We start from the raw sequence: 13744 nt of genomic DNA, 5'->3' as shown, positions 1-13744 counted from the left end.
CATACGCTCCGTTTACAGTAATCCTACAATAACAATAGCAACACAGTCCAATTAGTTGCCATAACGCACTATAATCTCATTACAATTGTATTTTATATTTCAAAATGATGCTGATGATGTTTGAGTGTCAATTGTGAAAATGGAATGGGGAGAGAAGAAACAATAGATTGACCTAAATTGGGATGATTTTGGAATGTTCTGCCAACAGGACCTTTTTGTGCTTAATGTGCATCATTAGCTGACAGGTATGTGATCCAAGCCCTGAACACGCTAAGCGTCATCTTTGTTGTTGTCTAAATGGAGTCTACTGACAAATATAAGTTCTAATTTGTATTAGAAATGGCAACAGTGAAGGATGCATGTGCATGTACAAGCCAGTCTGCCCACAACAAGATGATAAGGAAAGAGCTTATTGACTACAATGTCGGACTACAATGGCAGACTTGCGCAAGGCTCTCTGGGTAAAACTTACTCTTAAAACTGCTGACGTCACTAATTAGAAAAACGTCACAGTTGGGTAAATCCAAATGGCTTGTTTGGAGGAAGTATGAAGGAAGGCATGCACCTCCTGGTACCCTAGCACCTCCAAAACCCTCAAATCTAAACTCCAAACATCCCAGAACAAGCTAGTCAGATTACTTCTAGACCTCCACCCCAGATCCCACCTCACTCCTACCCACTTCTCCAAAGTGGGCTGGCTCAGGGTGGAGGACAGAGTAAAACAACTTGCACTGAGCCTAGTCTATAAAATCCGCTACACCTCCCTGATACCGAAGTACATGTCAAACTACTTCCTTAACGTAAATGACCGCCATAACCACAACACCAGGGGGAGCTCCACTAACCACGTTAAACCCAGATTCCGATCTAACAAAGGTCTTAACTCATTCTCTTTCTATGCCACATCAATGTGGAATGCGCTCCAACAGGTATAAAAGAAAGGGCATCTCTATCCTCCTTCAAAACCGCAATAAAAGTACACCTCCAGGCAACTTCAACCCTAAACTAACACCCTCCCCGGATTGTTAATAATCAAATGTAAACAATCTAATGTAGATACTTTTCTTATGCCTTCTGATCTCTCTCTCTCTCTCTCTCTCTCTCTCTCTATGTCCATTACTTGCTGTACATATCCTACCAAGTCAGACCTACTCTGTTTCAATATCCATTTCTCTGTTCTCAATTGTTGATGACTGATGATAACAACCAAACCTCAACACCCCGAATTGTATATAATGTAAATAATTCAATGTATACACCCTGATGATTATCTTGTGTGATGACTGTATTATGATGATAGTATATATGATAGTATATATCTGTATCATGAATCAATTTAAGTGGACCCCGACTTAAACAAGTTGAAAAACTTATTCGGGTGTTACCATTTAGTGATCATTTGTACGGAATATGTGCAACCTACTAATAAAAGTCTCAATCAATCAATCAAAAAGGCAATATTGTTTTATGAATATCTGTGCTATGCCTCCATGGTTTTATTTACAATTGTTGGGACTTATGAAGATTGTAAATACACAAAAATATGTACCAGTAGGTAAGAAATATTGGTTTTGCATAATAGGTCCCCTTTCAGTCGAGGCTGAGTGTACTACTTAGCTGAAACCAGCATAGGTGCTGTTGATTCAGTCTATATAAAACGGATATTATTGATTGTAGTAGATCCAAAAAAAGTGAGCTGAAACAGGTGAGGACTGATGGTTTATTTTTTAAAGATGCGTTTTACATATGCTATGCAGGATATCCACACATTCTTGCCATCTCTGTCGTAGCATAGCTTTCGTCGGTAAAGTGTGCGGAACAAACGTCCAATTTCTTGCCACTTTCGCATCTTTGGGCCACTGGTGCAACTTGAATCCGTCCCTGTTCGTGTTGTTACACCCTCCGACAACACACCGACGAGGCATGATGTCTCCAAGGTACGGAAAACAGTCGAAAAAACGGAAAATAACAGAGCTGATTTGACTCGGTGTTTGAGAAAATGGCGGATTGCTTCCCGATGTGACGTCACAACGTGACGTCATCACTCCGAGAGCGAATATTAGAAAGGCGTTTAATTCGCCAAAATTCACCCATTTAGAGTTCGGAAATCGGTTAAAAAAATATATGGTCTTTTTTCTGCAACATCAAGGTATATATTGACGCTTACATAGGTCTGGTGATAATGTTCCCCTTTAAGGGCCCTGCCATAAGTAGAAGGTAAAACCACAAGGAGAAATGTCAACACCTGGAGCCAAATATTATGACTATTGTGTACAAATCCTGACAAGGTTTTAACATCTTACTGTACCTCTGAGCTGCATCTTCATCATCCATTTGACATCTGACTGACTCACTATGAGCAATAATTGTTTTTAAATGTTGTACTTATCCAAACTACCATTGTTAGTGAGGATTATGCAAAAATAACAATATAAATTCACAATATAAATATGTTAAAAAGCATAATAAATAATAATGTAACAAAAAAATGTATCACTGAAATGTTTACTCTCCAACAATTAATATTGGCAATATGATGGAATAGAGGAGTAGCCATAGTAGAAGTTAACGGTGACATCTCTGCTAGTGCATGCTTAGTTTGTTTCATGGAGGCCAGTTTTTATGGAACTCCCACTTCACTGACTGAAGGATTCATTAGAATCCCTCTTTTTTCCTGGGAGACTCTCGAGTTTCAAGGTCATTGCTGCAGCTGCACGGCTGCTACTGTACAGCCATGCAACACGAACCCCTACCTGACAGCAATACATTATACTGTACTTATGTTATTCACTGTATGTTGAATATCAGCTATTACACAATGCAGATGAAGTCAAGTATTTGTGAAAAGTGTATTTTGAGATGGAAGTTGTGTAAAATAATTCCCAAATGGGTTAAAACAGGGTCAAAAGGAGTGTCAGGGTGATCTGCGATTAACTTATTTGAAGTGTCACTTACATTAGTGGACAGTGATTGATTGATAAGGATGTGCAATACCATTCATTTTCTTTCTGATCCGATACCGGGTAAAATTCAGGCTGGTTTTAACGATACCGATACTTTAATTCTTCTGGTAAAACTTAAAAAGTAGTGTATTTCAAATGTAGCTGCTCTCGGGGAATCCTCTTCAAACTATATACAATCCCAGGGTGAAACAAATGATGGCGTTATTCTGCACTGAATGCATTCCATCCATCCATTTTGTACCGCTTGTCCCTTTCGGGTCGCGGGGGGTGCTGGAGCCTATCTCAGCTTTATTTATTTTCAACTCTTTATGTAGTGTCTCCAAATAGCCTACAATAAAAGGAAATGCCCTTGTAGTTTATTGATACAGAGTGACTCATTTTAACTGCCAGTACTTTTCTTAAATAAACAAAATTTGCAATTGTTGTTTAGTTGTAATTTTTATGTATAATTTAATGACACAATTATTTAGGAAGCTTTACATGAATGCATCGAGGCTTTTTCTTTTCCTATTTGAGAATAGTGTAGTGTCATATATTGTATGTATTGTATGTACATTATCTCAAATAACCTAAGTATCAAAAGTATTGATATTTTGATTTAAGGATCGATTATGAGTGTAAGAATTTGGGAGAGGCGGTATCGATATTTAAGTATCGATTCGCACATCACTAAATTGGTCTTAACTGCAGAGGTAGTTACAGCAGGGAGCTTTGGTGTCCAAATCCCTCTCAATGAAGAAGCTGGCTGTTGGAACATCCTTAATGATCATGTTTCCACACGTCAGGTCTGATTGAAATATTTGTTTTTAAATGTTTAAGAAAACATTGACGATGTGTATGCGTATTGCAAGCTAGCTAGCAGGTGTATCATCGTTAGCATTGTTTCTGATAAACTTCCTCTCTACTTTTTGGCTTTTTCAAGTGCCTGTCTCTTAACTACCTTGACAATTCATTTGTTAATATACCAAGCAGATTCTCGGCAGTGAGCTTTCTACTATTTAAATGTAAATGCTATGCTTTGTGTTCACACATTCATCATTACATTCCGAATTTGTACCCTGATTTGAAAAAAAGACTTTCAGGCAATGTCCCGGCCAGCTCAAATTAAAGCCCTCATCGTCACATTCTCTCTTGAATTAAAACCATTAAATGTTAAAACCAAATATAAAAAGTAAACAACTTGTCAAGAATCTGACTGGCACGTGAATTCAAAGGATTTTTGAGGACTTGCAGTTTAGTAGATATTTTGGTGCAGTAGGAATATGTTAGAAAAGGGGTCCCTTAACCACCGGGCCACGGCCCGGTACCGGTCCTTGTACCGATTGGTACCGGGCCGCACAAAAATTAAAAAAAAAAAAAAAAAAAAAATATATATATATATATATATATATATATATATATATATATATATATATATATATATATATATATATAAATATATATATATATATATGTATATATATATATATATATATATATATATATTTTTTTTTTTTTTTTTTTTTTTTTTTATTATTATTATTATTTTTTTTTTTTTTTTTTTATTAAATCAACATAAAAAACACAATATATACATTATATATCAATATAGATCAATACAGTCTGCAGGGATACAATCCGTAAGCACACATGATTGTATTTCTTTATGAATAAAAAAAATAAATAAAATAAAATAAAATACCATTGGGACAAATTTGCAAGCGTTGATCGGTCCGCAGCTACAAAAAGGTTGGGGACCACTGGGATAGAAGACAGCCCCGCTGTCATTTTCCATAATGATTTGCCAAGCAAAACTAATCTTCACTCTTCCTGTCTTGTTATGTTATGTAAGCTTTGCTTGCTTCACTATAATGCAATAACTTATAGGGAAGACTGAGGACACTAAAGCAATTTATTGAGTAGAAGAATTATATTTCAAACCGCTCACATGGCTCTTCATAGTTCAGTTTATATTGGCTCACAATGCTAATCCGAACTTCAAGGATGTGACTTTTATAAATACAACATTCTTTAGGAACAATTTGAGTGTATGGGTTCCTTCTCATTGCCACCCACACCTGCACTGGCCAGATGAGAAAACAATAGGAATGGGATGTATGGCTTTTTGAAGGGAGACAGATCTTAAAGTGAAATGCAAATTTTGGAGAATTTTGCCTATCGCCCATAAAATCCAATAAATAACCATTCAAACCCGCTGAACAATACTCAGTTTACATTTTGTGACTTTATTATTAACTTTATATTTACCAAATATTAGTGATATTGTTATTACAAGTGCTAATGCAGACAAACTTTTTATAGCAGCGCTGTGTGCTATGTGTACATCATCGAGTGGTCGCATCCTTGCTTCTTGGAAGTTTATTGTAGACCATAAATTGATGCATCTCACCTGGACATGTGATGTCTGAGTAGGTATTCCGACAAGTTGGTACACTTTGAAAGCCATATAGGCCCTGAAACTGGAGAGGATGACACGAAAAGACACTTGTTCCCCCACACCCTTCTTCATGAGGATTATGAGTCATTCTTCACCTAAATGGGAATATATGAACATCCCAGTAGTTGGCATTCTAATGACAGCAGACATTTTACAGTAAGTGATGTTTTATTATGTTTGTTGGCTCTCATGAATTCTGCAGTGAGTAATAATCAGAGATGAAGAAAAAAAAGCAAATGTTTGATGCGTTTTTGAGATTATGCTTAAAACAATCAAAATAAGCAAATATTAAATGATACTATAAATGTGACTGTTACTACATTACATATACGACTTGACAACTGGCCATAAGACAATCATTGATACCCTCCATAGGATGTAAGCCACAAAAGTTCTTAGCTAAGGAGGCTGGCTGTTCAGAGTGCTGTGTCCAAGCATTACAATGGATAATGTAGTGGAAGGGCAAAATGTGGCAAGAGAAGATGCACCAGCAGAAGAGCTGACTGTGGCCTTCTGCGGATTATCAAACAGAGAAGATTCATGAATCTGTCAGAGATCCAGAAAGAGTGGAATCAGGCGGGGTTCACAGCTTCAAAAAACACCACATTCAGACCATATTTTGATTGATTTGATGTGATGCTATTTTTTATTTTTTTTGCAAAAACTAAGAAGTAAATGGTGATTTCGTCAAAGTATTGTAATTTTTTGAAATCCTGTTTTTGTGAGTTTTATGAGCTGGAAGCCCAAATTATGTACAAATAAACAACTAAATATTTGAAATTGTTTAAATTGTGGGATTTGAATATATAATCTATGGGAGTTAAACGTTTTGAATGGAATTATGGAAATAAATACACTTTTCCATGATATTAAAATTTTTTGGAAAGGGTCTATATACTTACATCATGTATATAAAACCTTAATGTAGGTGTTTGGATGTTTTTTTAAAGGCTAATTATTTTTAGAATATTGAAATTTATAAACCTAAACTATTTCTAGTGACTTTGCTATTTTCCCACACTTAGGAAACTGTAGAACAATTACAACTAACTAACAATTAGAGCTAACTCACATTTATAACAATTTTACTTCAAGGATTCGCGGAATCAGTAAAGATCGGCGACGTTACTATCATTAACGGCGGAGTCAGTCCTTTCTCTTCTGACATCTGAGAATTTGTCTGTTTCCCAGTGGAGGTTGAACTCTTTGACGAGGACGATCTCTTTGCTATTATCTGTCAGCTGAAATATGCTCTCACTGTTTCAGTGTATGTAAATGGTAAATGCTAAATGGGTTGTACTTGTATAGCGCTTTTCTACCTTTTTTATTAAGGAACTCAAAGCGCTTTGACACTATTTCCACATTCACCCATACACACACACATTCACACACTGATGGCGGGAGCTGCCATGCAAGGCGCTAACCAGGACCCATTAGGAGCAAGGGTGAAGTGTCTTGCTCAAAGACACAACGGACGTGACTAGGATGGTAGAAGGTGGGGATTGAACCAGTAACCCTCAGATTGCTGGCACGGCCACTCTCCCAACTTCGCCACGCCGTATGTATTTGCTGAAGTGCTCCTCCTCATATGTAAAATACTTTAACATGTTCTGGATGCACATCTATGCCCTGGAATATATATTTTAAATTGTGTGTAAATCTAGACCTGGATTCAAGACGGACCTGTTTAGTTCAAACACCCTGCGATTAAAGACAGCCAGTATATAGAGAGCATTATTAATTAGTCTAATCTTCATCGACCAAACGTAATAAACATGCAAATTGGGGTGGAATGTGTAAAGGATTGCCGGTGAAAACACAAACAACTGGTGAGAGACTGCATGGTTCTGTTATCGCAGCCCGTCTAGTCAGCCACCCATCCAAAGCAACTTGAAATAGTTCCAAAACCCAAATGAGTCAGAGGAGTTCTGCCATCGCATGAAGAAGATGATAGCATAGGACTTTTTTTTCATTATATAACATCATCATTTTTATGATGTTTTTTGCACTCAATATAAACAATACAACACAATGAATCACAGCACAGCACTTGTGTTTAAACGTTTCTGCCAGACTTTTAATGAGTTTGCCCTTATATAACACCAGAATTAATTTACTGTAAAAAGCTGTAATTGGAGCTCCAATGATTTACCTATACCACAAAGAGGACGGGCGTTAATTGGAAGCAGACAATAATTGTAAATTACGAGAATAATAGTCTTTATTTCCGTAATTTGAAAACTCATTATACATAACAACCTAATTGTTTAAACTTGAATAATGATGTTGGAGTGCATGAGAAAGTGTAAACGAAACTGTTACCCTTTTTGTCACATAGTCATTTATTTTTTACAAGTAGATTCCACAACACAGCAGCAACAAAAGCGATGATGTATTAGCTGTACGGCGCACACTACTTAGCCATCTTGAATGCTGGCTATGACTTTATCATCATTGTTATTAATAAGGAAAACAACACTTCAAACTACTGTAGCAGTGTGACGAAAATGTCAATATGGCAAAGATAATTATTTTTGGATATATAAGTTATTTGTTTTTGTTACACTCCTGCAAACAGATGTATATCGCAGGTTATTAAAAGTAGTTACAGTCTCGCCATATCGAGATAGTATTGTTATCATGAGCCATGTATTGTGCATTGTATTGTATCGTGGTGAACTCTGAAAACTAAAGCCCTATTTTTTAAAGCATACGCAGAGATAGATGAAGCTGCTGCAGGCTGACGACTATTGGTTGATACTTCAAATGAAGTTATTTACATCTTGTGGAGTTAATAGAAAACTGGGAGTTTGCCCACAGCCACAGCTGCAAATGCCATTGTGTTTTGACTTGGCACTCATTAGAGAGACGCTTCAAATTACTTGATTTTGTTGAGCAAAATCACGACGACTCTGAGGTGAATTAAAACGTTTTTTTGTTTTTATTTGAGACTTTATTTGAGATTATATGTAAAATGATGTCACTTATGGTCCCTGAAAATGGAAATAGTCTAGCATGAATTGGCTGTACGACACCTAAACAGTAAAATACCAATTTTTGTAAAACCTCTAAAAGCTGAAATTCTACACTTCCATCACATGTTGAATGTTTTTTTTCAACTCTACTGTGGTGGTGCATTAAGATAGATTCAATGTGATGTAAATTATATTAAATTGAGTGTTTTGGTAATAATCTCCATAGAGTTACCATGACCCTCTGTAGATCTCAACATACGAGGATCACGTTTGGATATTTGAGGCTTCTAATCTTAATCTAATTTAATCTGTTCACAGAGGTAAAGCAGCAGCCAGTGATAGCAGATGCTGATTGTATCACTTTCTCACATCTGCCTCCCAGTGCACGTGTAGTGCACGTGCGGTCGATAACACGAGTGGAAAAGCTCTGAGGGTATTTGGCGCTCGCCTTGGGCTAGTGACAAGGTAGGACATGATTATTTGCTGAAATTATAAATCTTTTTGACAAGTTTCAGGCTTTTGGGTTTTTTAACAGTTAATATGACATTCAATAATGAATGAAAACAATTTCAGCATCACTCTGCATCATTCTAACAATGAAGTAAATCAATACCCAATGTATTAATTGTGGCAATGATACAAATCAAATATCAATGCTATTGTGCACCAAAAATGTGTTTTCATATTCTTGCACCCCCTCGATTTTTTCATCATCATCTTTCAGTGGAAGCAAATGTGTGACTGTATTATTTTTTACCAGTCCAAACTCGAATCACAACCATTTTTCTGGACTTCTTTTTGTGGTGGATTCAGCAGTGATGTGGCATTGATGTCCTGGCATCATAAGGATTATTAATAACAAATACAGAACATAAATATTCCACATTGTACACAACGTGTAAGGAACAGGAAGTAGAAGCCACACGTCTACTCATTAAAAAAGATAAATGCATGGCTAGCAATACTGCAAAAGAACTTGAAAACTCTCTACTATCGTTAACATCTACTGTTTGAAAACCTGTCACCTTCTCAGTGGAATACGTAAACCGTCAAAAAAAATTAAGTCGATAAGCCAAGGTGAAGGCAGTATGTCACCATTGTTAAGCAGTATGCTTTTGGCACCACATTTAACATGTTTACTCGTTTGAAACGACACCACGGCAATGTGAACGTCACTGCAGCACGGAAAAAAGTTCACGTAGAGCAAACACAACTTCCAGCTGTATTTGAAAAGTGCCTCCCTTTTGATGGATGCAATTGGTGTTTTAATAGCATCAGATTTCAGTTGTTGAGAACAAAAGGTTTAAACAAACATGCTGAGAGTAATTTAACTCCTGTAAAAACATCCAGCACCAACTCTCCATAAAAAATTACAAAAGTGGAGCATTCATTTGAGAAAAAATCAAGTAATTCGCTGGGTTCAAACTGTTACTGTTGCACCTGCTCTATTATTTTGTAATTATTTATATCCGTATTATACTTTCACACAAATACATACATTCATACACATACGCTAAGCAGATTTGTTTTGTATTTTGTTCGTTTACTGTACTGTAAATGAACCAAACAGTACATAACAATACTAAAGTACATACTGAACCGTGATTGCAGCGTACCGTTACTACTGCTACTTACTGAGCTAGAAATCAGATAGCTTGTATGACTAAATTTCTATTTTCTAACGACTATGATTAACATTAGTTGTTATTTTGTTAATGACACATTTATTATTTTCATGGGATCGTAAAAGGTCTCCTTGAATGTTCTGAACTCCTTATTTTTTCTTAGTCGGCATTTGTGTTGTTGCAATGCTGTCCCGCTGCATTTCTTAAATTGGTATTGCAACTCAGCATACTTGCCAACCTTGAGACCTCCGATTTCGGGAGGTGGTGGTGGTTGGGGGTGTGGTTAAGAGGGGAGGAGTATATTTACAGCTAGAATTCCCCAAGTCAAGTATTTCATATATATATATATATATATATATATAAGAAATACTTAGTATTTCATATATATATATATATATATATATATATATATATATATATATATATATATATATATATATATGTATATATATATATATATATATATATATATATATATATATATATATATATATATATATATATATATATATATAAGAAATACTTGACTTTCAGTGAATTCTAGCTATATATATATATTTTTTAATTATATATATATATATATACATACAGGTATATATATATATACATACAGGTATATATATATATATATATATAACAGAAATACTTGAATTTCAGTGTTCATTTATTTACACATATACACACACATAACACTCATTTACTCATTGTTGAGTTAAGGTTTGAATTGTCCATCCTTTTTTTATTCTCTGTCACTATTTTTCTAACCATGCTGAACACCCTCTCTGATGATGCATTCTGCTTCGTCTCCTTGTTGTGTGCGGAGTTGTGCACTGCACTCTCTAAAAGCCCTAGATGTTATTGTCACATATGCATGTACAGTAGATGGCAGTATTGTCCTGTTTAAGAGTGTCACAACATTGCTGTTTACAGCAGACAAACTGCTTTACGGTAGACGAAAACGTGACTGCTGTTGTTGTGTGTTGTTACCGCGCTGGGAGGACATTAATGAAACTGCCTAACAATAAACCCACATAAGAAACCAAGAACTCGCCCTCGATCATTCTACAGTTATAAGGTGATTGGGCAGGCACGCTGTTTATATTGTGGGAAAGCGGACGTGAAAACAAGCTGTCGACACGTCACTCAGGTCTGCCTGAATTTCGGGAGATTTTCGGGAGAAAATGTGTCCCGGGAGGTTTTCGGGAGAGGCGCTGAATTTCGGGAGTCTCCCGGAAAATCCGGGAGGGTTGGCAAGTATGCAACTCAGTGACAACATTTTTGTGCATTCACACAAAATTCCTGGGAGAATTTGAATTTTTAGCTTACATTTTTAATTTATGAAAATAAATACAGTCAGCTATGTTGAGCTCAGTAAAGGATGTTTAAAATAATTGTTGTTGATTCCCACATACATTATAGCGTCAATGGAATGATTAGGAAAAGTTTCGTAGCCAATAATATACAAGAAGGTCTGAAACAGCTGGACGTGAAGATTTATTGGAAGCAGATGTGGTCTGGAATGTCCACCACATGGAAAAGCTGATTGTGCCTATACCTCAACAGTAATAGGGGAACTAACAGCCAAAAGTCTACTCAACAGATTTGACCCACGCTCCAAAAAAGCCTTCTGGAAAACTGAAGGATTAACACGCAGTGATCTGCCTCCTGTGTGGAGCCTTTTTGCTGCTCTTTTGGGCCCCCTGCAATGCATAGGATTTTTTGATGAGTGCAAAGCCGACAAACCTGCAAAATCAATGATTTTTATAATCAGCTGTGCATTTAGTGCGGCGGGCTGCTTCGAAAATGATCTCCCACTCAAAGAATGTCAGAACCGCAGTGAGTTGTTTTCAAACTCAGTTGGAATAATGAAGTCCTTTACCGTATGGCTGTGTTTACAGCACAGTTCTCCACTGGGGATGAAATGTGTCTGTTGATTGAAAGTCAGAACATGGACACAGCATGTGCAATAAAGACACACGTGAACTTCAAGTGGAATTCACTTTTTCTTCAAAATGCCTTTTCCAAGAATATAGATTTTTCCAGGATGTAAACGTGGCTGCAGACTGGATCTAATGTAAATCTGCTCATGCAGAGCATATGTACTAGAAAAGGGAAGTATCAGCATTTCAAACATCCTATACAATCAGTAAGTACAAATGCTGCAGGTTAAAGACCCCAGTTTCCTCCCTCTTAGTAGTGTGAGCGGCACAGGTATATAAAACAATAACTTCTTGCCAGGCTCTAAATGCTAATTAAATCTTGCTGGGCAACATAACATTTTACCTCTTGCTCAGTATCTCATGAGAGAGAGAGAGGGATATTTATTGTGATCTGAACATGCAAATGGAAAATTTGCAAGCATAGCGCTGCATAAACCTTTCTGTGGACATCAGCCAACCAAGTCCTCTCTGCTAAAGCACTTAGTGCTTTGGTAGCTTTACCGACGTGTGTGTTGATCTTGCTCTGGAGACGCAGAAAAGAAGGTATCTTTACCACAAACGTCGCGTATCAGACGGTTTTGACTTGACTTTGGCTCCACCGTACTGCTAATTTTTCCAGCATACGCTTTTTAGCAGGCCAGGAAAGCTCTTGTGACCGCCACCTCACTCCCGAATACTCCCGAGCTGACAACTGACAACTGACGACGCAATCTCAGCTGACATTAGAACGTGATCCACAGGGAAGAGTAATGCTGTAAACGGACAGGCTTGAGAGGTTTACAGAATTAGATCACGTCTTTACAAGCACCCAGCAACAGAACTGCGGTGAGTCTGACAGGCTCATTATTAGAGATTCAAAGGCCTCTCAATGTCCAGGTCGTCTCCCTCACTTCAACTTTAAAGGGAAACAGCACTTTTTTTGGAATTTATCTATCATTCACAATCATTATGAGAGACAAGAAGACCAAATGATTTTTATTTTTTTTTTTGCTTTCTAACATATATAAATCGGCTTGTTCTAGGTGGCTAGCAATGCAGTTGATGGGAGCAATCAATTCTATCTTTAAATTACTTTAAAAATGCATTAGAAAACCGTCAACAGTACTTTATATACGTTTTGTAACCCGTATAATAACCAAGCTGTAGCAACATTGTTACTGTAAGAGCAAACACTGAGGAACTCTTTTTCTATGGTAGTAACACATCAGTGTGCTACGGTATTAGTCGTAAAAGCTAGAAATAACGACAAGAAATTATCTAGCTTTTACAACAACACGAAACACATTTTAGTTTGTAATGCACAACACTGCGTTACAACACCAATTTGTACTGACTGAAAAACATGAATATATACATATATATATATAAACATATATATATATATATATATATATATATATATATATATATATATATATATATATATATATATATATATATATATATATATATATATATATATATATAATATCATATTACGGTATCTGTAAAGCAGTGACGTGCAGTCACTAGAGGCAGGTGAGGCCCCGCCTCACCTGCCATCATGGAAAAAAAAAAATGTAAAAAGAAAAAAAATATATTAAATTGTTAAATGTATCCAGTGATTATACTATAAAGTTATTTTCCATTTAACTTCACCAGTTTTAGATTATTTTTATTCAAAATCGCTGAATTTTCACATTTGCCATTCAAATACTGAGAAGAGACGGTGCGGTGAACAGCAGCCAGTTGAGGCACGTCACTCATTTGTGCCTCACCATGGATTGCGGACTCGGCTAACTGCTGGCCTGCTGTGCAGTGAGAC

Source organism: Nerophis lumbriciformis, linkage group LG08 (assembly GCF_033978685.3).
Source record: "Nerophis lumbriciformis linkage group LG08, RoL_Nlum_v2.1, whole genome shotgun sequence".
Taxonomy (NCBI): Eukaryota; Metazoa; Chordata; class Actinopteri; order Syngnathiformes; family Syngnathidae; genus Nerophis; species Nerophis lumbriciformis.
This window is presented reverse-complemented; position numbering follows the sequence as displayed.